This window comes from Dermacentor albipictus, chromosome 3, assembly GCF_038994185.2.
Source record: "Dermacentor albipictus isolate Rhodes 1998 colony chromosome 3, USDA_Dalb.pri_finalv2, whole genome shotgun sequence".
Taxonomy (NCBI): Eukaryota; Metazoa; Arthropoda; class Arachnida; order Ixodida; family Ixodidae; genus Dermacentor; species Dermacentor albipictus.
The window spans coordinates 23,338,847-23,362,682 of NC_091823.1; the positions used below are offsets into that span (position 1 = coordinate 23,338,847).

The 23,836-nt window shown below is 44.3% G+C and overlaps 1 protein-coding gene across 4 annotated transcripts in view; it reads left to right on the forward strand.

The window, feature by feature from the left end:
* The window catches only part of LOC135903925 (gastrin/cholecystokinin type B receptor-like), a 253,501-nt gene that overhangs the window by 194,706 nt on the left and 34,959 nt on the right, over positions 1-23,836 (forward strand). The window contains exon 1 of one of the 4 annotated variants that reach the window (XM_065434400.2): positions 2,087-2,130. The exons of 2 other annotated variants lie outside the window; for them this stretch is intronic. The gene's annotated coding sequence lies outside the window, so the exon portion shown is untranslated. Of the gene's footprint in view, positions 1-2,086; positions 2,131-22,372; positions 22,455-23,836 lie in introns of those variants that run through there. One more of the 4 variants, XM_065434399.2, reaches the window with a different exon arrangement.

A 23,836-nucleotide genomic window follows, 5' to 3' on the forward strand; every position in this document is an offset into this window, starting at 1 on the left:
TAGGTAATGGTGTTTGTGTTCCGGTTCTTCTTTGGCTTGCTTGTTTGTTTGGATTCCTATTTTATGAACTGCAACGTAAAAAGAGAGTATGGCAGCAACAGTAGAAAGCGCGGGCTTGTACGACACATAATGCGTATAACACACTAACTGTGGAAAAGAAAATAGGATATTATCAGTATAACAAAAAAAAAGATGGTTGGAATTATACATGTCCTATAGCAAAACGGAGTAGCCTTGCATTGTCAAAGCGGTGTCTATTTCTTTTGCACTTTGTGTTGTTTTTTGCGCCCCACTTCTGATTTACATTTTTTTTTCTAATAGTTGCAGTGCGCTGCATGGCGCTTATGTACTCAACTTTTTATTTCGAACTATTATTCGACTCGCACCACGGGTTCTTTTGGTAGGGCGCCCACGTATTCATGCTCACTCACAGCCTCCATACGAACAAAAGAAATTGCGTGGCCAATGAGGGCTTTGGACCTCGGACACCTAGCGCAGCTACCCTATGCTATACCCATTACAACACAGACACATCTTTTTCTTTCATCATTAGCCGTCTGCTCTTTATTATGCAAGATGTTAAAGAGATTGAATCAATGAATTAATTCTGGGGTTTTACGTACCACGATCTAATTATGAGTCACGCCGTAGTGGTGGACCCCGGATTAATTTTGACCACGTGAGGTTATTTAACGTGCACCTAAATCTAAGTACACGGGTGCAACGTTGCGCCGAACATTCTTCGTTCGATCGCTCTTTGCGCGGTCCTCAACTTGTTCTCAAGCTTCTTTGTCAACCTCCAAGATTATGACCCACATGTTATCACCGCTATAATCCATTGCTTATACACATTTCTTTTCATTTTCAATAATAGTGGTAAGCTACCAGTTATATATGTACATTTATGGCTGAGGAGATTACGCTGGCCAAGGCAGTAAAATGCAGAGAATTGAAGAGTATGACGTATGTTGAATAAGCACAGTATAGTGCACTGACGACCGATATATATATATATATATATATATATATATATATATATATATATATATATATATATATGTATATATATATATATATATATATATATATATATATATATATATATATATATATATATATATATATATATATATATAAAAAGTTACAGCACGTAGAACGTAGATATATATTTGCCAGAAATCAAACGCGACATGACGAAAATTTTGTTGCCCCAACTTATGACAGTTTATATATCACTTGTTGTCTCCGGACTTGCTGGAACACATACATACTAGCACAAAGGAGCTGTTAGGACAGGCCATGATACAATCTTCCAAAAACACACCATAGTGGTTGTAACGAACATTTTCGGGGTTCTGATTGCTGGTTGCTGGCTTAGAATTCGATTGCATGAGACATCGTGTAAGCAAGCTCCGGATATTGTGCAAACACGTAGCCTGAGGCGGCAGGGGACGAACGTAAGCACGAACGTGAACTCCAACACCAACATGCCGTCATCGTCATGCTGCCGTCGGCATGTTGTAGTTGCGGCTCCTATTATTGACATTGTGACCGTTCCTTCGTTGTCATACCCGTCTTCATTCTTCCGCCATATTTAATCTGTCGTCGTCACTGGGTGGTCATATGGTCATCACGCCATCATCATCGACCTGTCGCTGTCTCCCCGTCATCATCATTTAGTCATTGTTCCATCTTCGTCATTATATCGACGTCGTGTCGCTGTCGTCATGCCGTTCTTCAGTCGCGGTGCTTTCATTCTCGTCACTCCATTGTCGTCATTACGTCGTCATTCCAGCGTCCTCAAGCCATTGCCGCCATATCATCGTCTTCATACCGTCATTGTGTTCTAGCTTAGTCATCCCCTTGGCTTCATACAATTGTAATTCCAGCGTGGTTATATCATTGTGGCCATGTCGCTGTTTTCACGTCGTCGTTGTACCGTCATCTTCATTGCAGCACTGTCATTCCATTGTAACAACCCGCCAAGCAACTGGTTTCATTTGTATTCTGATAGCGCCAAGGAAAGGTCACGTATAGTTAGGACTTCCGCGACTCCCGAAGGGCAGCGCAAACACGATGAGCGGCGACGGCAACAGCAACGTCAACATGCGCGACGGCGTCATGCTCAGGGTAAGTAGGACGCAGCGGTTCCTGCCCTAAACAAGCCACGCACAGTTCGGACGCCTGAGAAGCAGCGCTAATGCGATGAATGACGAAGGGAACAGCAACATCAATATGCACAACGGCGTGAGGATCAGGCTCGACAGGACCCAGTTGAAGGCTACGTCACACTTACCTATCGAATTAGGTGACACAATAGTTTCTCCGGTCAACCACCTTCACAATGCGGATTGGACCCCTTTTTACAGCGAAGCTGTGTGTATATCTAACCTCCGGCGGTGGTCGATGTCCGTCTGTCTACGCGTCGCGTGGACACGAAAAAAATTTTCGTCGAATGCTGAGTAGCTGTCAGTGTAATATAGGTATCTTGGAAAAACATTGCACTAAAATTGCCCGATAAGACGACTCTATCATTAGGCTGAGTTTCATTTACTTGTCATAACTAGTTCGTAAAGAGTGATCTTGTAAGCGTTACAGAATGCCCCTCTGCTGTCAATACATGTCCCTCTACGGAGGGAGCATGATTACAGAAAACGGCGGTAACTCTTGTTTTATAAAAATTATTCAAAAAGATAAAGTACACTTAGCCGCTAAGATGACCCCAACATTATGCCGAGTTCCATCTGCTTTTCTTAAATACGTAGTTCACAGTGAAGTTATAAATATTGTGGAATCCCCATCTGTTGTCAATACCTGGCCTTCTGCTAGAGGGAAACGAACAGCCCAATGTTTGTCCGCTAGAATAAAATACTAGTCCTTCCAAGTTTCATTCGGCTTATTCACTGAGGACTATGCTCAATCGCAAATGAGAAACAAATATATTTTGTTTCGTGCACTCGTTTGACTGCGCCCCGGCCAACGCGTATCGTCGCTCGCGTCGAGGTTCTGTTTAACGGTCACCTGCGTCCCATACACACTGTTACCACCAGTGGACGCTGTGTGTTTTGTTAACGTCATAGTCGCCTAGGCGACCTTGTCGGCAGTTTCCACGCAGCTCTGGTATGTGCCGGACGAGTGTTGAGTGTAGTACATATATAAGCATAGATGCGTCGATTGAAATATAACGCACCACAGCTTCGCTGTTCGTCCTTATTCGCAGAGTGGAAGGGCTGATGAATTTCTTTTTTCTCACGCCTCCCCCACCCCCTTTTTTTTGTCTTGTGAAGGCACTGCATCTTGTCGGGTCTTACTAATCTTTATTTACTCTGCTGCTTTTCTTTAACCGTCTATGCATGTCTGCGACATGCTTTCAGTTCTTGATATCATGCCGAGTCCCTGAAATGCCCGGAAAGATTTCGTGCCGACGCCCGAAATCTTAGGAAAAATAAGAAGTCCGTATGCCCGACGTATAAGGCTGTTCGCTGCTAGTGCGCTTAATCCACGTTGGCTTGGAAGTAATTCTTTCAACACTGTCTACGAAAGTGACCTCGCTAAAGTTCAGCCAATTAAAACGATTTGTCTGCAGGAACGTGCGCTTGCTTAGAACACTTTTTGTTCCGGCATTTTTCTATTTTCTTGAAGGGCTTAATCTGCAGGCTTCTTTCGCAGCTGTTATTCTATCAGAAGCAAAACTTTCCTTCAATATTACTGTTCATGATCCACTGGGCAGTGCTGGGCATTCAGGATCGAAACTGCTCAGGAGATCGCAAAAAAGCCGTTGTGTTAATTGAGCGCGTATTTTAGTATCAGGTTAATGTTCGGGCTAATAGGAGAACTTAGGATAGGTTCATACAGATGCATATTGCGACAAGAGCCTATGAGAGTAATCCTACCTTGTTTTCATGTCGTTTAAAGTGACGGAGTCGTCCGAGTGAGCTTAATGCAGCAGTGAAATGAGACATTTCCAGCCGATAGATCCTACAGGCAGTGCACTTGAAGCGGGAAAACTTCTCGGCTGTTTTGTGCTGGGAACAGCTGGGAAAACATGGACGAAGGTGAGTACGTTTCTTTCTCGTTATTCGCAGTGTTGCCATACTAGAGAACCACAGCATAAGACCCTAAAGAAACACTCTTGTCGTCTGTCTCATGCACGGCTGTTTTTCGTTAAAATATAAGTAATTATTTAAATGGTATAATGAATATCGAGCCGGGTTCAAACTTGAATGCCATCGGTCACCGCTTGTGTTTGAGACCAAGGCCAGAAATTTTTGCACGAACATGTATGCTACATGCCCTCGCTTCATTAGCTTGCCGTTGTTATATATCATCCGCAACAACTGGTAGATTTGCCGGTGTGAGTTTACTAGGCGCCTTCGCACCTACAGCCATAGTGGGAGTAGCATACAGCGTCAGGCTTCGAATTTTCAGGTTGCGAAGTTAACCCACACCGTCACCAAATCATAAATCAGAATCTGTAGTAAGGCTTGCAGCGGATCTATTTGTGTAAGATTTTACCGGAAATAAATCAATAGGTCCCTGTTCTGTTATTACTGTTTTGCACATCGACGTCTACAGCCACAGATGGTAGCTTGCAAAACCAATTAGCTTTCGTGTCCCGCTGTCCCACAAAAAGGAACAAGCTATCGTACATCCGCGCTATGCTAAGCCCACACCAAGGTTTCATACAAGTAAACTTGTGGCGATGCAACTTAGCTGTGGGACCAGAGACATTGTTTTTCTTGCCATAGTAAAAGGACGGTTTAGTTGTGATAACGGTTGTTGGCTGGGATAGTTTTTGTAGCAGCCGAGTATGAGTAGACAAAATTTCTATTCTCCCACTAAATAACTTCTGGAATAAATCAGTGGAGAAGCTAATACCTAAGGTTATGGAAAACTTGTGTTTTTAAGGGCACTTTCTGCGGCATTCTCGACCTAAGTAAAACAAAAAACAAAACGCAATTAGCATCAGTAATGAGCTTTCGAAAACCGTTGCTTGCAATATATATATATATATATATATATATATATATATATATATATATATATATATATATATATATATATATCGCAAGAATATATATATATGTATATATATTCTTGCGATCTCTCTGGCATTCTTCGCGGCGAGTGTGATGGGCAACAGTCGATTGAGGACCGCGTGTTCTGTAAGTTCCCACTTATCGCGAATTCTAGGCTCGGGAAGCAAAATGTGGCTATGCCGCTGACTGACCAAGAAGTTGTTTTGTTTACCCATTCGGGAATTATGAAGGGTAGGACAGACAAGAAAGACAGTACGTAAATTTATTGGAGTCGTTATGGCACACTTCGTAAATGACTTTCACTTGGTTTAAAGGAAGCCTAAAATGAAAAATAATTTGCGCTGTATTAGTAAATTGTGAGTGAGTGCATTATTTGGAAGACATTGGAAATGTAGTCAAAATTTGGTCACTGGCTTGTCCATGAGCAATCGAGTGTTCAATGATCAGCACATGATAACATGAGAGATGATATAAAAAACGCTCCGGTAAAACAGTGCCTTTCGTGAACTTGCTTAAACAGACAATATGGGGGATAGAAAATAGCAACAAAACAGCTCATTCTGCTCTACACGCCGTGGTGGCATAGTTACTATGGTGTTGCTCTGCTAAGCACCAGGTAATGTGTTCAAATGCTGGCCATGGCGGCACCATTTCTATGGGGGCGAAATGCAACAATGCCCGTGTACCTTGCAACGTGTGCACGTTAAAGAAACCCTTGCGATGAAAATGAATTCCAAGCTCCCCACTATGGCGTGCATGATAATTAGATCATGATTTTGTCAAGTCAAATTTCAGGATTTAGTTTTTAACATTTTGAATTTTCTTCTACTACACGCAAGTCAATCGGTCAAATAATTGAATGATACAATATAAATATATGAACACACAAGGATACACTAAGTATTTAAATAGATACTGCATAACTTTCAGTATGTTAATAAACCTTTTAGAGCTGATCGCGGTAATGACGCGTTAATCCACGACTCAAGCAACTTTTCTATGCCGGAAGGACGATCGTATAGGTGATTCATATTAGTCTTTAACGCACATATTCACTGTTCAAACTTAGGACAGCCAATGAGAACGCGTTCTACGCTGTCCCATGAATGGCCACACTTGCGACAAGGCATAGTTGAACAACGTATACGATAGAGAAAGCTATTTGAATACGCCACTTTCAACCTGAGACGATGACTCAGAGAGCAATGAGCAGAGGTCTGAAACCAGCCCAAAAAACAATTGCAAAAAGAAAAAAAAACTCTGACGGTAATAACGGGATTGTTAATCTAGAAATTAGAGCAAGGCGGGTCCTTACGTCACCTAAAGTTTTCGCAACAGCTCACCTTTGTGGGCGTAGTGAACTTCGATCAAAAAATTTGACTGCATCACGTTTCAATGAGTCAAAGATTAGTCAGTTTGCGGAACATCTCTGACAGAGAGCGCGAACACTGATGTGCAAAGAATGAATTGTTTGTGGAACAGCTTGTGCACCACATCCTAATACATATTAGTTTGTATGCTTATGTCTACAACAAAGTGCTATATAGACACTTCCCATCAAAAGTACGGTAATAATTTATGTCGCTAGACAGATGATCCTACTAAATGTTGATTGTCCTGCCTGTTTGCCTATGAAACACGTTACGCAAGCACGGCTTTTCTTGTGCTCGACGCATTTTATTAAATAATGCAAGAACAACTCCTGCAGGTATCTAAGCCATCGCAAACATAATTGTAAGTTACGTTATGCGAGATAGCAGGTCCTGGCGCTATTTCAGGGTCAGATGACGTTAGAGCTTGACGCAATACCTCCGTTGTGCATACACTGCGTTTCAGTCATTCGCTGTGTTTCGTCTTTTCTTCTGCGTTATAGTGCACTCGTTTGCGCCACTGAATACAGTAACGAATAATGGGTTTTGTTATTATTCTTAATCAGGCGAAGATTTCTAAGCAATCCCTGTAAGACTTTGCTTATACCGTGGCTGCTTAGTTCCGCTGTTTCACTGAATAACTCACAAACAAGTAAATAAAAGGATTATATGTCTGATGTTGAGATCAGTTATCGGCCTCCGAAAAAAAGGAGGGTTGCTGCACACACCGAACGACCCTGCGTACAGAAAAGTTGGGAGTTTTGTGCCCAGCGAGTGGAGTGAACAAGTCCCCTTTTTCGGGCTCTCTGGAAACACCCCTGTACTCGAGATCACGACTTATATATTGCATCCTGGAAAAGAGAAGAGCACCATTGACCAGTAGAACATTTAGACGTATATCCTGAAGCACTCCAGCAAACGCGTAGAGTGTCTCCGCCTGCTTGACTGTTGTGGAATAGAACTCCAAGAAGTTGCCGACAGTTTTGATACCCATTTGTCTTCCTTATATAAAGCTTCAGGGATCAACCCCGTATCTGTCGGCAGCCCACGTCTGTTCCTAAATCTGGTGCGGTGTTCTTAGAGGAAAATCTCGTCAGTGATTGCATCAAGGGTTCGAAATCGTTCCTATTTTGGCAGCCTGGCGGAACCCCCTCCACTCACTTGGTTCTGTTTACAGGCTATCAAGACAGTTGAATTCTTTCTCTAGTATATTCCTGAAATGTACACAAGAATTTGTCTACCTAAAACAAGAGTGCGTCGGAAGTCTGAAATGGAACTTCTAAATCTGACAGTGACATTACGGGTACAGAAAACGTTTCTAAGCGTATACCATCATCGCTTTATTAGGGTTCTGGCCTTACTAACAGGCGCACCGCATCGTGTTCTAGTACTGTCACATGGTCTTCACTACCGTCAATTTGTTGCCGTCGCAATCGTGCCCATAATCTTTTTTTTCGTTAAAACTCATGAATGGTATCTTTACCTGCTCCGAACTCTTTTGTTGCCTCGTGCTTCGAATTCTGCGCAAGATCACCGGAGAGCGTAGACTTTCCCCTTCTCGCCTGCCATAGCCAACGTTTAACTGTGCATAGAATACAGTCTTCGTAGCACTCAGTTTGTTGAACTTAATATTTCTTTTAAAGGTCGCCGTCGTCATTTTGTTCCGAGCTTCGCATTGCTGTCTTTAAGCAATATTGCCTCATTGTCCAACTCTCTTTTTCCTTCTTTGTCTTGTGAACTTATCCTTGTGGTTTGTTGAATGGAAACTGTTCCCTTTCATAACTGTCCTTGAATATTTATGTTTCCTTTTCTTCCTTGTATTTTATCAATCTGCTCCGTATTTTTTGTTGATCATTCCCGGAGTCTTTTTTTTTGCGAGGGGAAGTCAGAAAGTAAAGGGACTTTTGCAGTTTCTCGCACTAAGGTTTCGTAATACTGCTAATATCGAGCGCTGAATTAGTGCAGCCTGCAACACTTCTATGGAACGTGTCACTCTTAACTGGCTGTTACTGTCGGTTGGACGACGGCGACAGCGACGAAATGATCAGAGGCACTCGAGCGCCTTCCCTCCGTCTGCGTAGCTTGTGTCTGTTGTGACCTTGTATAAAGCAGTAATTTGTAAATGTGTGCTATTACCATATCATATATATAACATCAGTATAGCAATATCATGAATAAATCCAGTTAAAGGTGATGTAGTTAAAGAAACGACCACGACGGCATCCCGACGGTGTAGGAGTATACGGACGGACGGATCGACTCAATAGGCCTAAAAGAGGCAGAAAAATGCATCGCATTTCTATCAAACTACTCGCGACATGCTAGCATTACCTCAATGAAAACAACACTTAACTTGTCAGAACTTTCTTTCCGTCGTAGCTGCTTCCGCCTCTCGCTCTTCCATAACATCTACCACCACAACTCCTTGTTGAAAGGACAGCTTGTCACCCAACCGTCATACATATCATCTCGCTCTGACCACAGTTTCACAGTTGCTGTGCCGTCTTCACGTACTAAACTTTGTAGTAACGCGTTCATCCCTAGCACAAGCAAAGATTGGAACCACCTTCCCGCCGCCGTTGCAGCCATCCTGGATACCGACACCGTCAAAACCACCATTCGTGAAACGCCACCTTGAATACGTCTTTGTATGTTGCACAATTTTTTTTATGTTCATCCACCTTTCTGTAATGCCTTCGGGCCTTGAAAGTAGCTTAAATATAAATAAATAAATAAATAAATAAATAAATAAATAAATAAATAAATAAATAAATAAATAAATAAATAAATAAAAGATGACGAGTTTAGACAGTTCCAAATTTCGGCTCTGGCGTGCGCGATGAGTGGCTTTACTGCACAGCGTTGGAACAAGATGGCGGAAGTTCGCACAACTCTGCTCCCATTGGAAGCACATACAGAGACACTAACGATTTCGTCGTGGAACAATACAACACACAACTGGAATCTGGGCGGCTGTAGTTTCTCACGCTCGTATTTTACTTCCCTTTCGTGAACGCAGGAAGCATTTTCTATGCGCCGGCGACTTTGGCGCACCGGCACGCCTGCACCAGCGCGCACGCTTCGCGAAATTGAAAGCGCGGAATTGAAGGGTTGCAGGTGGCTTTTTTTGCTTCTCCTCAGCGTTCTTTCAATCAGGCAAGCGGGTGAGATGTTCTGTAAACAACGGGATCAGCGTGGGTGCTATCTTGATGATTCATGTTGTGATGTATTTCGCCGGATTACGCCTGAGAAGAGAAGTGGTTCTTGAGGGGAAGGAGAAAAGGCTGGCGCTATTTTCTGCAACCCATGCGGGACGCCTGATGATCCACGAGGTAACCAAAAATTGAGAACTTGTGCCCATGTTGTCCGTGCACGTGGCTTGCGCAATGCCATATATGATGTTCGCACAGAGCAGAAGCTTGCTTGAAAGCGAAACAAAACCGCAACATAAGTCCTGTCTCACAGAAATTTCGCAAGCTACAGTCACCGGTACGTTCGAGCCTAAAAAAAGTAAACAAACAAAGAGAAAAAATAGAAAAGAAAAGAGGAGAGAAAACCAAATAGAACACAACCCTGATGTCTGTACATGTATAGCGAATCCTTCTTAGTTTCGGAGGACGGTGTACTTAAGCAATGTGCAGGTCTATTTCACCTTTAAAAAGGCGCTTGAGACGAGGGACGAGACGAAGAAGGGAGACAGGACATATACAGCGACCACAACTAAGCGTTTACTGGAAAAACCAAACGTACATAAGCAACATACAAAGAAAGCGAGCATGACCTACCAGAACACCATTTTCACTCCCTCTACCTTACATATAAGAAAAAGCATGAAGAAAAGAAAAACGGCCTAAACTATTTCGATATTTACGTAGCTAACAGCTCAGCTACACTCTCAGATAGTGCTATTGAGGCATGGCTGACGCACATGTTATCTTTTCTTAGAATGCATAGACAAAGTTAAATTCTTGGGTTTTACACGCCAAAACTAGGATATAGTTATGAGGCACGCCGTAGTGGGGTGGAGTCTGCGGATGAATTTTAACCACCTGGCGTTCTTTAACTCGAACGCAATGCACGGTAGGAGGGCGTTCTTGCATTTCGCCCCAATCAAAACGCGGCCGCCACAACTGGGATTTGATCCCGCGCCCTCCGGCTTAGCAGCACAACGCTCCGACTCCCACCAGGCCCGGCCATCTACAGTCCCCTGCGGGAGGCCATGATTAGTCATTACACCATCCCTCTGGCTTCCGTTCGCCTTGCCTACTATCTGCAACCAGCTTGACGCCATCTCCCGTGCCGCCGCCGCTGTCGCAATCAGCTGGTTCGGAATCGATCTCCCCAACACCCTCAACTGCAGCGAACCCTGTATTATGCTACTCATCTCCTTTTGTCGACTTTCCATTCAGTCCTCACGATAACATCCACGAACAAAGCCACGACGGCTATCCGCACACTGTACGCGATACGAACACGGCGGGCGGAATGGCAACCCCATCCTATGACACGAGCCCCGAGTCCGCAACTGCAATAAAGTGGCACCGTCACTGCTTACTAAACGCAACAATTACGCTTCTGAGGTATTTTTACTCATTTGCTTCTACCTTTGCTAGTTGAAAAATAAAATGTTACCTCAAGAGTCGCTGTGTCGTCTCCCTCATTTACGCAGTTACGTCACTCAGGCGCTATACAGAGCAAAATCAACACATACGTCTAGCCTTTGTCCGTATATCACTCATAGAAGCTGGAGTATTAAAAATCAATTCAGTTCTTTCCGACGGTTTCATATCGTTTTCAACTGATAAAAAAATTCCTTAGTCTCAACGTCATTTACCGGTGCACAATCGCACGCCGAAAATTAATAACGTTCGCAAACAATGGCCGCTGTTATCACTAACACCACCTTTTTGCCAACGAAATTGTTATCGCCATGTTTTGAGGCAATAACAAGAAATCCGCAGTTTCTTGGTAGACATCGCTTTTCTTCTCACACAGAAGTGAAGATGATAACAGGACCAGACGGTTTTTAGATATCATTGCAATATATGGATCAAACGTTAAAGTTAGCATGACGGACTAGATATGGATTAGCCTTTTATGGTCCTTTGGATGTTTTCACTGCTATTTCAGTGAACGTTTAGTATTCTTTTCTATTCTTTCTCGTCAACATTTCATTCTTTGTATAACATTACTCACCGCAAATAAAATTTACCGGGTATAGCAAGCACGTACGAAAGCGCAACTGCGCAATATCAAGTCAACTGGTCGCTCGTCGCTATGAGCAGCCTACAGTGATGAGCAAGGTCGTTATAATCGAATTCCTTTGCAGTATTGCTCGTGTCATATACCTTGGTAGTGATTTGCTGCGCACTATCTAGAGCCTACGCTGTTTCATCGCACGGGCTTGCTATATTGGAACCATCCGAGGCGCTCAAGTCATCTAAGTGTCGTTACGTCGGTCGCCGACAACGGACCACCAACCAGTGATTTCCATAATTCCGCGTCGAAATGGATATTGGACGTCCATGCCACGGCTGCCGGTGAAGTAGACGACGAAAATATTGCAGTGGCAATCGCGTAACCAAGTAAGCTTCCGAGTAGCAGATCGCTGGGGTGCATTTGTTCGTGCACGTCTTGCGCGGAACCGCCTGCTTGTGCTCGTTTGCTTGTGCGGCCGTGTGCACGCGCGTACACGGGCGCGTACGTGCAGGTCTGCGTGCGGCTCCATGCGTGCGCTTACGTAAACTGCCCCCCCCCCCTCCCTCAGAAAAAGAAGAAAAGAAAAGGAAAGATAGTTGCGAGAACTACGTATACGTGCCTTTCATCCTCCAAAGAACATGCTTGATTCGGTACTTGTTTTGTACATTAGATTTCTATTTCTCTATATTAAAACGCCGCGCTATAGAAGGCGGCCCGCTGTCGCACTGACGGGCACGCAGTGTCACATTAATGCGTTGCCATGAGGAGTACCAAAGCAGAAAAATGCATATATATATATATATATATATATATATATATATATATATATATATATATATATATATATATATATATATATATATATATATATATATATATATATATATATATATATATATATATATATGTGTATATATATATATATGTATGATGGAGACACATTATTAATAGATAGGAAAAATGTATACACATCTTATACAAGCATTACAGCATTGTATAAAAATAACAGGGTCCGTAATGTACGTATTATAAGAAGACGAGCGATACAGTTCCTTCAATGAACAATGAAAAGAATGTAGCCTTTCCAGTACAAATACTAAACAATACTAAATAATACAAGAATAATAAGCGAAATGATGAGCACATAGCTGGAAAAAGAAGAAAAAGCATCATCCACTTTATTGAAGTTAGGCGGTGCAATGTGAACTGATGAGCTGGCGGAATTTATCAGGATTATGTTCGGAGACGATGACATCAGGAAGAGCATTCCACAATCGAATGGCACGAGGAAGCGCCGACCAATTGAAGGCATGAGTGTTCCCGTAGATGAGTGTGAAGCTGAGGTGATTATATAATCTGCGAGATGTGAAAGGTGCGGCTTGAAGCCTTAAAGAAGATTTCCTATCGGCATGAACGTACTTGTGAAATAATGATATCAGCGCAAAATCACATCGAGTTCTAGGTGGCTGAAGTGAAATTTCAAGTTTTATTTGTGAGATGCTTGAATTGTAGGTGTAGTTACGTGAGATAAACCTGGCGGCCCTATTTTGAACTGATTCTAATAAGCTGATTAGGTTGTGTGATGGGGTGACCAGATTGGAGAGGCAAATTCGAGCTGGGGGCGAACAAACGTCTGATGAGCTAGCTTACGAATGTTAGAGGGCGAATTGCGTAGGTTTCGGCGTAAGTACCCCAGTGATTTTGAAGCATTAGCGCATATAGTAGTAATGTGATGGGTCCAGGAAAGGACTGATGCGAGATTATTGCCTAAGTATATATAGGAAGTTGCTGTAGAAATTGGCTTATTGTTTACGTTATATTGGAAATAGGAGATTGAGTGTTTACGAATGAAGGATATTACTTTGCATTTAGACGAATTAAGAGTCATTAACCAAGTGTTACACCAATCCAATATCAGATGAAGGTCGTTTTGAAGAATGAGGTGGTCATCGAGGCTGGTTATAGGGTGCTAAATGATGCAGTCGTCTGCGAATATTCGCGCTCGGGATGCTAAGTTATTAGGATGATCGTTAATGTATAATAGGAATAGTAGCGGCCCAAGAACGCTACCTTGTGGCCCGCCGGAAGTGACATAGGAAAGCAGCGAAGAAAGATAGTTAACGATTATAAATTGTTGGGGATTAGAAAGAAAATTCCGGAGCCAAGTTAGTGTCAGTGAATCCAATCTTAGTGCGTTTAACACTGAAATCAGGCGGCAATGGGCCACGCGATCAAACGTCTTGGAAAAGTCAAGGAATATGCTATCAATCTGTACATTATGGTCCATGTCTAAATGCAGGTCAGTCATGAATTCTAAAAGCTGTGTCTCACATGACAAACCCTCCCTGAACCCGGGCTGATTAGTGAATAAAAAGTTGTTTGATTCCAGATGTTTGTATATGCGAGAAGCAATTATATGCTCGAGCATTTTACAACAAATACACGTGAGTGAAATTGACCGGTAGTTATCTGGTGAGTATCTGTCACCATTTTTGAATATGGAAACTACTTTCGCAGTCTTGCAATATATATATATATATATATATATATATATATATATATATATATATATATATATATATATGATAGCGGAACTGACAGTTATCTGCTCCGTAGCACCGTCAGTTGCACTTTGCGCCTCGAAGAGACAGAACGTGTGTCGAGTGAGCTTTCGAGTGAGTGAGTGAGCTTTCGGCTAAATGAGCCGAAATTGCGATTTCGGCTCATTTAGAAATGGTATGTTATATTTCTTGTACGCACCGATTTTGCCTTTTCTCCACACGTTGGTCGCTTCTCGGTCTGTTTGTTTCGCTTTTATTTTTTGCCGCAAACCTATTTTCGCAGCACGCATACACTTTCGTGAAAAATAAAACCCCCACTTTAATTTGCATTTGGGACGAAGCAAGTTTCTAGCGCAAAATAAAGCTGCACGCGCACTCTTTCGATGCAGTGCGAGCAGAGCCGAGAATTTAAGACATGCCATGCCTATTCCGCGGCTTCTCGCGTATATATATATATATATATCCGGCGAATGTATATATCTGGCGAATGTATATATCTGCCAGTCTGAATACTAGACTTTAGGCAGGAGCGGGCGATACGTTGAAAGTAAGAGAACACAGAAAATTTAGATGTGTAAAAGAAGAAGGCAGGGATGTTAAGCAGAAGTGCGTCTGGTTGGCTACCCTACTCTGGGGGAGAGAAAAGAAGGAATAGAAAAAAGAGACATGTACGAGAGTAATTGAATAGTGATGTGGGCAGGCCATGCAGAAACAGGGGCAATGTGCCGAGCGCTTACAGCACGGATTGACAGTGCAGATAACTGTGTCGTTATTTGTCTGAGCAAGTGATAAAGTTCTTCTGTAATTACAGAAACCGCGGCTCCTATATATGTCGACTAGTCCAATTGAGACAATTCCATCTGCAGATACTGCGATAACATTCGCCGGAGAAGAGCAAGGCCTAGTGCTTTTCGAAACAGACGCAGTTCATGCCTCGAGAACTGCGGCGACTGGTTTGCCTGTTCGGAAAAGTGGGACGACGACGCATTGGAGCAAGCGAACGACGTCGAGGAGGCGGCGAGCGGCGATAATGGGCAGAAGAATTGGCGGTGCGTGGAAGAGTCGGCTGTGATTCAGGAGGTGACGAGAAAAACCGAACTGGAGGGGCGTAGAAGGGCGCAGGTTGGTCAGCTAGGGGAAGCCATAAGCGACCTCGACAGAAGCGTGCCACATGACGAGGGATGCCACAATACAAGCGTACTGGAAGATTGTCGGGCGCGCGCCACGGTCTAGTGTTGACTGGTACACTGGCGGGAAACGCGGAGTGCACGTCATGGTACAGCGGGCAGTGGTGAAGAGAAGGAGGCTACACGTTACAAGTTTGGCGCAAGTTATAGGTGTAGGCATCGGCGGTGGCGTAGGCGAGGACGGAGTATCTTCATATACTTGCTCCTGTATCATATGTCGCAGGTTTGGAGTCAAAGATGGCGTAGGGCTCGGAACGGCAGTGAGTGAGCTACCGAGCGACTTTGGCGTGAATGAGCTCCTTGATTTCGCGGAGGAAGGGGCGATGGTCGGGAACTGCGGTTAAGCTAGACATGTGTGGAAGGACATCGAGTCAGGAGCATAGTCGGCAGACTTCATCATTACTCTGACCAATCTCAATGACATCGACGACAGTGTGTGGGTGTTGCAATAGGAGCATATGAAAGGCGTCCTCTTCGGCGCCCTTCAATATATGGCGGATCTTATCGGATTCGGTCATTGATGCATTGACACGTTTACAGAGGTCGACGACGCCTTCTATGTCGTTGAAGTTCTGAACACGCTGTTGGGAAAGGTTGCACAAGAGCTCTTCGGCACAAAGCTCTCGCACAGCGGAGCGACGGGAAACGTGCGTCAAGTTCGTCTTGAAGTCGGACCAGATGCGAAGGTCACATTCGTGATTGCGGAACCCCACGTTCGCGAAACCCGTGATGTAGAAGAGCGTGTTGTTCGTCTTATGACAGAGAGAGAGAACTTATTTGAAGGAAGGCAGAGAGGTCGGCCTGAGCTAGCGTGCTCTAGCCTGCTACTCTTCACAGGGAAAGGGGGGAACGTAAAGGCTGGATGAGGGGTAATGATTACATAGAAGGAGAATGCGACAACTATGAAGGCAAGTTCACTATTCTCATGGTTATCAACAAAGTCCAAAAAGTCATTCAGCAGTTCAACGTATGAGGAGCGCCCCGTTTGTTCTAGGCTCCCACGCGTTCGTAGGAAGAGAGTCAGCCTTCGACGTCTTTTTAGTTGGAGCCGCTGATGATGTCTGGATTCCGCTGACGCAGCGAGGCGGAACACAGAAGTGTGGGCGAGTCTGGCGGTGGTGTTCGGCTTGAGTCGTCAAGCACGATTGGCGGCATTATCCGACTGTCGAGTTCCAGCGTTGGGGATAGCCTAGCAACCTCCACCAAATGCGCTTGTGGAGTACCAAATTAACGGTTCATTAACTGCCGAGAAGTATACACAGGCAGGTCTATTGATCGAGCGTAACGCACCGAGTACCGAGTTCTTTCCTCGAGCAAGGGCTTGACGCTACGCCCGAAGCACACGCCTGTCTTCTTTGCTACAATATACGAGTACATATATAGGGTTTCTCAACTATCATGCGCCAATATTTGTAGTTAGGCAGAACCAAAGTAATTTTGTTTGCTCTTGCTTCGAGATACTCAGATAGTTTTCATAATTCCGCCTAATTACATAAATAGTCTTAATTTTTTAGTCAACTTCTCCAATATTATGTGATAGATTACACGCGCCCATGTGAAAATTGTAGAGCAACATGAAGCACTGCCGATACAGCTTTCTTCTGCTCGATACGCGCTACATGAATGTGTTTTTCCGAGGTCGAAAGAAGCCCGCGAATACACTCAAAGTGCCTCGAGCGGCCAGTAGCGCGGAAGTTTTGCGTGCATTCGCGGACTATCGATGAAAATTATTCGACGGAAAGCCTTGCATGGAACGCGATTAATTGATTTAAGGCTAAAATGCTGAATGATTAATCGTTAATCGAATAAATATGTTAATCGAGCCTCCCTATCTCGAACGCGCTGCGAGTAACCGCTCCCGCAGAAGAACTTTGGAATGTGGTGCATACACGCCGGCGAAGCGAGGTCAGTGACGATACTCACGCGACCCAGTGCGCGCAAAAACAAGGATTTGTTCTTTCGTTCTTTCTTTTTTCTTGTTTCTTGGAGGGCGGCGGTGGGGGGAGGAAGAGAAAAATTCGCTTTTTTCCGAAGCCCTTAAGGGAGCACGTTTCAGCGTCGTGGAGAAGGGGGGTATAAAGGAGAAAGAAAAGAAAAATAAGATGGTCGCAGCACACATAGCTGACAGCGGGAGGCAGGCGGCGCATTTACAGCTTAGACACCAGCCCTGCGTCCTCTAGGAACCTTAGCCACTGAAAGGCCTTTGAAGGCGCTTGGCCCCTTTCTTCCCTTTTGTCTCCTTTCGTTGAACCGTGCTCCCTGCAGGGAAGCAGAAATTGCGCCTTTTCCCGTCAAATCTATTTTTTACTCTCACTCTCTCACTCTCTTTCACTAATTACACATTCTTGTTATGCCCGCGTCGTTGAATCCATCGAGGACGGCGGCGCGGTCAATGTCAAATGCACCGGTCCGAAACATCGAGGAAGACAAACAGTGGGATTTGCCTCGTCGCCCTCGCATGATCGAAGGTAGAGAGATTTGCAATCCAGCCGCTGCAGTGATACGCACTCCGTCAGCTTTCAACCCGCTGATGCGAGCGTCATTAGGCGGTACGAGCCTAGCTGCGTGGGTGATCTGTCAGCGTCGGGCATGCGGTGGCTGTTTGCGACAGCTCCTGAAACAGTCCACCCATTTAGATATCGCTAAATACGTCGCGGAGTTTCTCGCGCTGCTCGGCACGGAGGTTCTGCAGCCCTCGGTAGGTACTCCCATCCAACGCGTGCACGCGCGCAGGGCCCCGTAGATGCCGCCAGCGGTAAACTGGTCTGCCGTGACGACCATGCAGGGTGGCGACAGCGGGTCGCGCGCGTTGCGCGCTGGAAGCGAGAATAAAGTCAGCATATATATACATCCATGCCTCTCTAAGAGCTTCTGGCCCCTTTTCATAGAACCGAAGGAGCAAAAATTCCCTCAAACCTGCTCCATGCATGAAAAACATCAGAGCTCATTACGGCAAAGCTTTATAGCAGATCTCTACACCCGTTTTGAGCTTGCTAAAACCCGTGGAGGTTGATACACGACTTGGACTGGGTGATGTGGACTTCACCGCAGGACGAAGACGACAACGAAGGTGGGCATCGTGATCACTAAAAACAAACAAGAAAATATTTACAGATTATTTACATTATGAGTCAGTGTGCAGATTGACGATAGAAGACAAAATGTGTTCGTTGCGGCAGCTTGCATAGCTTTGAAGCCTCCGAAAAGGCCTTTGTTCCCTTGGCGGGAAGCGTATTGTTTTCCCGGACGTAAGCCGGGTCTTTGCTTGGTTCGGTGCCGACAAGGCGTCACTCCCTTTTTGATGGGTGAGGGAAACTTTATTTTCTTTATTTTCACTTTCTTTCTTTTTTTGTTTCCTCCCTTCTTAGCGACCGCAAGGAAAGAACTCACAGCCTTATATACTCTTTTCCAATCTCCGCGGCATGTCCTACGTCGTAAAAGCAGTGTGCCAGTATCAAGAATAATCATTACACTTGTGGAGAGTAGCGTAAATCAGCGCGAATGATTGTTCCAGACATGCGCTCGTGTTGAAATGGCGCGAAAAAAAAATGAAAAATTAAACAGACTGAAAACGCACCAAATACTTGAATGCGATTCGCCGTCAATCATGTAGAAGGTACCATAGATCTGAATACCAAATAATTAGCCTCATTTTATTATCCTCAAAAGATTCTACAGAGTTCTTGACACTTCTTTCACACTAAAAATGACGAATTGAGTGAATGGAAGCGGTACAGCGAGCATAAAACGAAACAATATATTTAACTGCGTACAGCGTACGCGGACTTGTGCCAGTTGTCACGTACGCGCTCCATCATGGCAACAATCTTACTGCACACATAAAAGCGAGAGTTCAGCCGTTCGCAAGACTCCCACTCTGCGGCCGCCGAGAGCAAATGGAATTCGAATGCAGCGGCGCAATCATCTCGATGCGATCTATATCGCTAGGGCCCAGTTTTCCCGCACGTGCTGGCTAACAGCCGTACGAACCTGCGTTTGCACAAACATTCACAGAAAAAGCCACAAGCGAGCGCGCGTGCAAACGTGAAGTGATGGCAGCTAATGCCCCTTTGATAACAGCGGACGTGCTCTGCGTTGTAACTCTGCATACTTTCGCAGCGACGCGTCATTGCGCGCGCTCAGTCAAGGCGTTGAAAGGAGTCCGGAAGGGGCTTACGTTGGACCCTCACAGCTAACCGTTCAGGCACCACTAGCAAGCGCACGTCGCTCTTTGCTTTCATTAAGAGCAAGCTTTACGCCGGGTGCTCCTCTTATCCAAATAGATGAGCCGGACTGATTGTTTTTAATTGCGATAGCAATTACATGGACACTCCAGCCGCATTTCTGCCGCCGCCGTTGTCGTGAGGTTCCGTATGAGGGAAAGCTTGTGAGGGTGAGCCGGGGAACGCAGTACAATCTCGCGTGCTCGAGGGAGGAAGGCGGCCCGGGTGCGTGCCCTCTCCTGTGGCGCGCGAGGCAGGGGCGTGAGGCGAGGGAGGAGGGGTTTTCTTCACCAGTGGCTGCTACGGCGCCTCGATGTCTCCCTCGCCCGCCGCTCCGTACAGAGTGGAGACAACTGCAGCGTCTACTAAGGCGTTGGCCACGCGAATCGCGGACGCCGTAGGGACGCGTTGCCGGCGCTCGTGTGTATTGAAAGCGGTCTGCGACGTGGCTGAAGTGCGCGCCCGCACACGCCTCATCTTCAAAGCCACCTGCGTTGTTTGCAGAGTGCGCGTAGTGCCGGTAGTTTAATGTGCGATGTGCATTCGACGTTTCGTACGCGTTGAAGCGACGGATGCACGGAGGTAAATTGGCTCGCGGCTGCTGCCGCGATTCCTAACTCCAGCGTTTTCACAGAAAGTTTCCGCTGTCATCGAGCGATGCGTGTTCATGCTTACCTGTGCGCGCGTGACACCGTGCTGGTTAATTTAGTTAAAACACGTTGACGGCCTTGTTGGTTTGAATCTGTGACAGAATGTGTAAGCGCGACTGAACAAGGACGTAGAAAGAAGCAGACACATAAAGACAGTGCTGTCTCCATGTGTCTGTTTCTTTCTACGTCCTCGTTGAGTCACGCTTACATATTCTATCATTGTTAATTTAGTTAGTAAGCGAGTATTTATCAGTTCATATCACCGATAAAACTACTATCCTTACTTCTTACAGGTATCGATAATTTGCTATCGCAATCGGTGCTTCGCCTTTCCGACGGAACTGCAATCGCCAGTCGCCATCTTCCTGCCCGCTTTTACGCAGAGTTCAAATGCATAGGTTAGGTGGTTCCCCACAGGCTACTTTAACAAACACAACACTGACCAGTCGCTTTCTAGTACTCCAAATGTCTAACCACCATTCTATTTGTTGATGAAAAACATGAAATGAATGTTGCCGTCTCTTATTAATTTGTGATGATATAGAATCTAGTCTATTCCTAGACTTATGAAGAAGCTCCAGGAAGAAAAGCTGGATTCTGCATTTGCAACAGTTGAGCGCCTTGAGCGCAGCGACACCAGCCTTGAATAATCAGTTAACAAACCACTGCAGTTTTACATTTAATTGGCCTCAAAAGCTAGATTTATTTCTCAGCTAGACAAGTCGCTGAATTAGAGTCTAAGGTTGAGTCAGTGACTTCGCTATAGGTCCCAAAAACGTTTACGCGAACTTTCGGCAAGTGCAAATGTTGGTGACTCGCAGACTAAACTTCAGCTGGCGACCTCTGACACCGGCAGCCTCTGACAATACTTGCCGGTATACTTGTCATGTCATCTGAATTCAACTTCTTTCACTACAATCGCAGCCACGGGAGAACCGGTGGTGTACGCGTCGCGGTAAACATTAACGTGTTGCTTTGCTCGTTGTAATAATAGCATTATCCTCTAAATATATTATCATCTCGTCTCAGTGTGGCACGAACAGCATAAATGCCGTAATCGTCCCAGTTTTTTTATCCACCGCCAAACAGCAGTGTCTTCTCAAATTCATTTCACTGAGGAATAAACGAAATACTGGCATCATTTGCGCGTCCAGAGGTAGTAACTTTTGATGACTTTATTTTGCTGGTATAGACAGGAGACTCCCAGTCTGTTCCGCCCTCACAAAAAGAAGTTTGTGAGGACACAACTGTCTCTCTTGACAGTTTTTGAACTGAAACAGAAGAACGAGAATTCGGTCACTCATGTTTAGATGTCTAATTAAGGCAATTAATTACAGATACTACCCACAGTCTATCTAGGTTTGTTCATAAATATGCTTGACCTCATTCTGAGGAATGAATCCACCTGTTGTTCGGATATTGCTCTTCTTGCTGCACTGTCCGCTCCTAACATCGTCACTGGTCGTTTAATGCAATCCCCAAACAAAATTAGACGTAGGTCCAAGCGTATAAGATGCTACAAAAAGGCTGACTATGCAAGTATCAACTGGGAATCATCATCTATCGTCTTTCGAGGCATACGTATCATGATAAAAAAAGAAGAAAACTGTTTCTTGTTTAGTGACATCTTTTGCAGCTTAGACAAGGGGCTCATATCTGTTTTAACCATTAAATGCAGCAACGATACACCTTGGTTTAACAAACAACTCAAGCGTCTGATTAACAAAGAAATTCAGTGATGATTTCGCGGTAAATGGTCGAGAAATGTGCTAGGCATTACGTCACAACTATGTGAGGCCCTGGATATATATATATATATATATATATATATATATATATATATATATATGTATATATATATATATATATATATATATATATATATATATATATATATATATATATATATATATATATATATATATATATATATATATATATTTATGCCACCTGCGCATGCATGCATATCCCCGGATGTTCAGTCGGCGACCAGTGCCTTCACCTTGCACCGAACCGGACCTATATTTAACTACACTAAACCACCACCTATGCCCGATTATCCAGGACTAACGTACACCAGCCGTTTTGTCTGACAACCTCCACCATCAACAACGTCATTAATCACAGGACCTGCTCGTGCGCTTCTTAACGTGCCGCCAACCGACGCCTAGCAGGGGCACGACAACGCCTGCAACAGAATGCTTCATGTCCTTCTGACCTTCCAGGTTGGTTATCTTAACTATCTCAATGAATACCGCTCTAACAATCCTTGCCTTGTCGCGGCGGCTTGCCGTAGGACTTCAAATGGCACTGCCTTGTCTGCCAGTGTTCCAAGAGTGTTGGTACTATGGTACTAAAGTACTTTGTGACATAATTTTGATCTTATCTGGTGATATTGAGCTTAAACCCGGCCCCACGAACACTGAATCAATTGCATTTTTACTAGCTGCTCTAAAACGTCTTGAAGGCAACCAAAAAGCCAACGACTATTATTATTATTATTATTATTATTATTATTATTATTATTATTATTATTATTATTATTATTATTATTATTATTATTATTATTATTATTTGTTTTGAGCACATATATACAATTAACAAGAAAGGGAAAGCGAGGAGCAGGCTGGTAACTGCCACCGGAAGGGGCACAACGCCTGCTTACTCTTGAGTAGGGAGGTGACAACAACGTAGAAATGAAAGATAGGAACGAGGGGAGGAAAAAGGAAAGGAAGAGCAATTGGTCAAATCTAAAGAATAAAGTAGAACACACAGTATAGATTTCTTTTTGTATGAATTTAAGATTATCAGCCAACTATGATAACGTTAAAGGCAGGCAGAAAGAAATAACAGCCCTAAGTGACCGTGTATCCGCACTAGAATACAAAAAAAAAGCTCCCAAGCAGAAATCAATACAGCTCCAGTACAACAAGAACTTGCCGCGTCCACGGCTGCAAGTTTCGATGCCAGCAATCGAAGGCGCCGAAATAATCTGCTTTTCTTGGGCTTGGACGATAGTGAAAACGAATCGTGGAAACAGCCCGAGGAAAAAGTACTCACGCTACGCAAAAACAAACGGGGCTTAAAATTGGACCCCATGGAGTCATATAGACCGTGCACATAGAATTGGAAACTTGAGTGAAAACAAAACCGACAAGTTGTTATTAAACTAATGCACTTCAAAACTAAAGATAGTATCTTGGCTTGCGGGCGAAAGCTAAAAGACTCAGGCTACGCCATCAGTGAAGACTTTGCTGTCGCCACTCGGCAAGCTCGTACAAAACTGCTGCCAGTTCGTCCGGCCCAAAAATTGCGCTTTCAAACTCAAACTGGATAAACTGCACGTGGGCAAAAAATCTTATTTCTATGACGCCTCTTCAGATAGCGTTAACCAATTTCTGAATTCAACTGTACCCTTTTCGAGCACTACCAAAACACTGGACGTAACAACGGTAAACAGCAAATGACGCAGATCTAATCTTTCTGTGAATTTTCCACGCAGCCGAAGACATCGTTCAAACACTTTAACATCGCTTTTACCAACATTCGCATCATAATACGCAAGCGTGATCAAATTAGCAGCTTCATCGATGACACCAATGCAGAC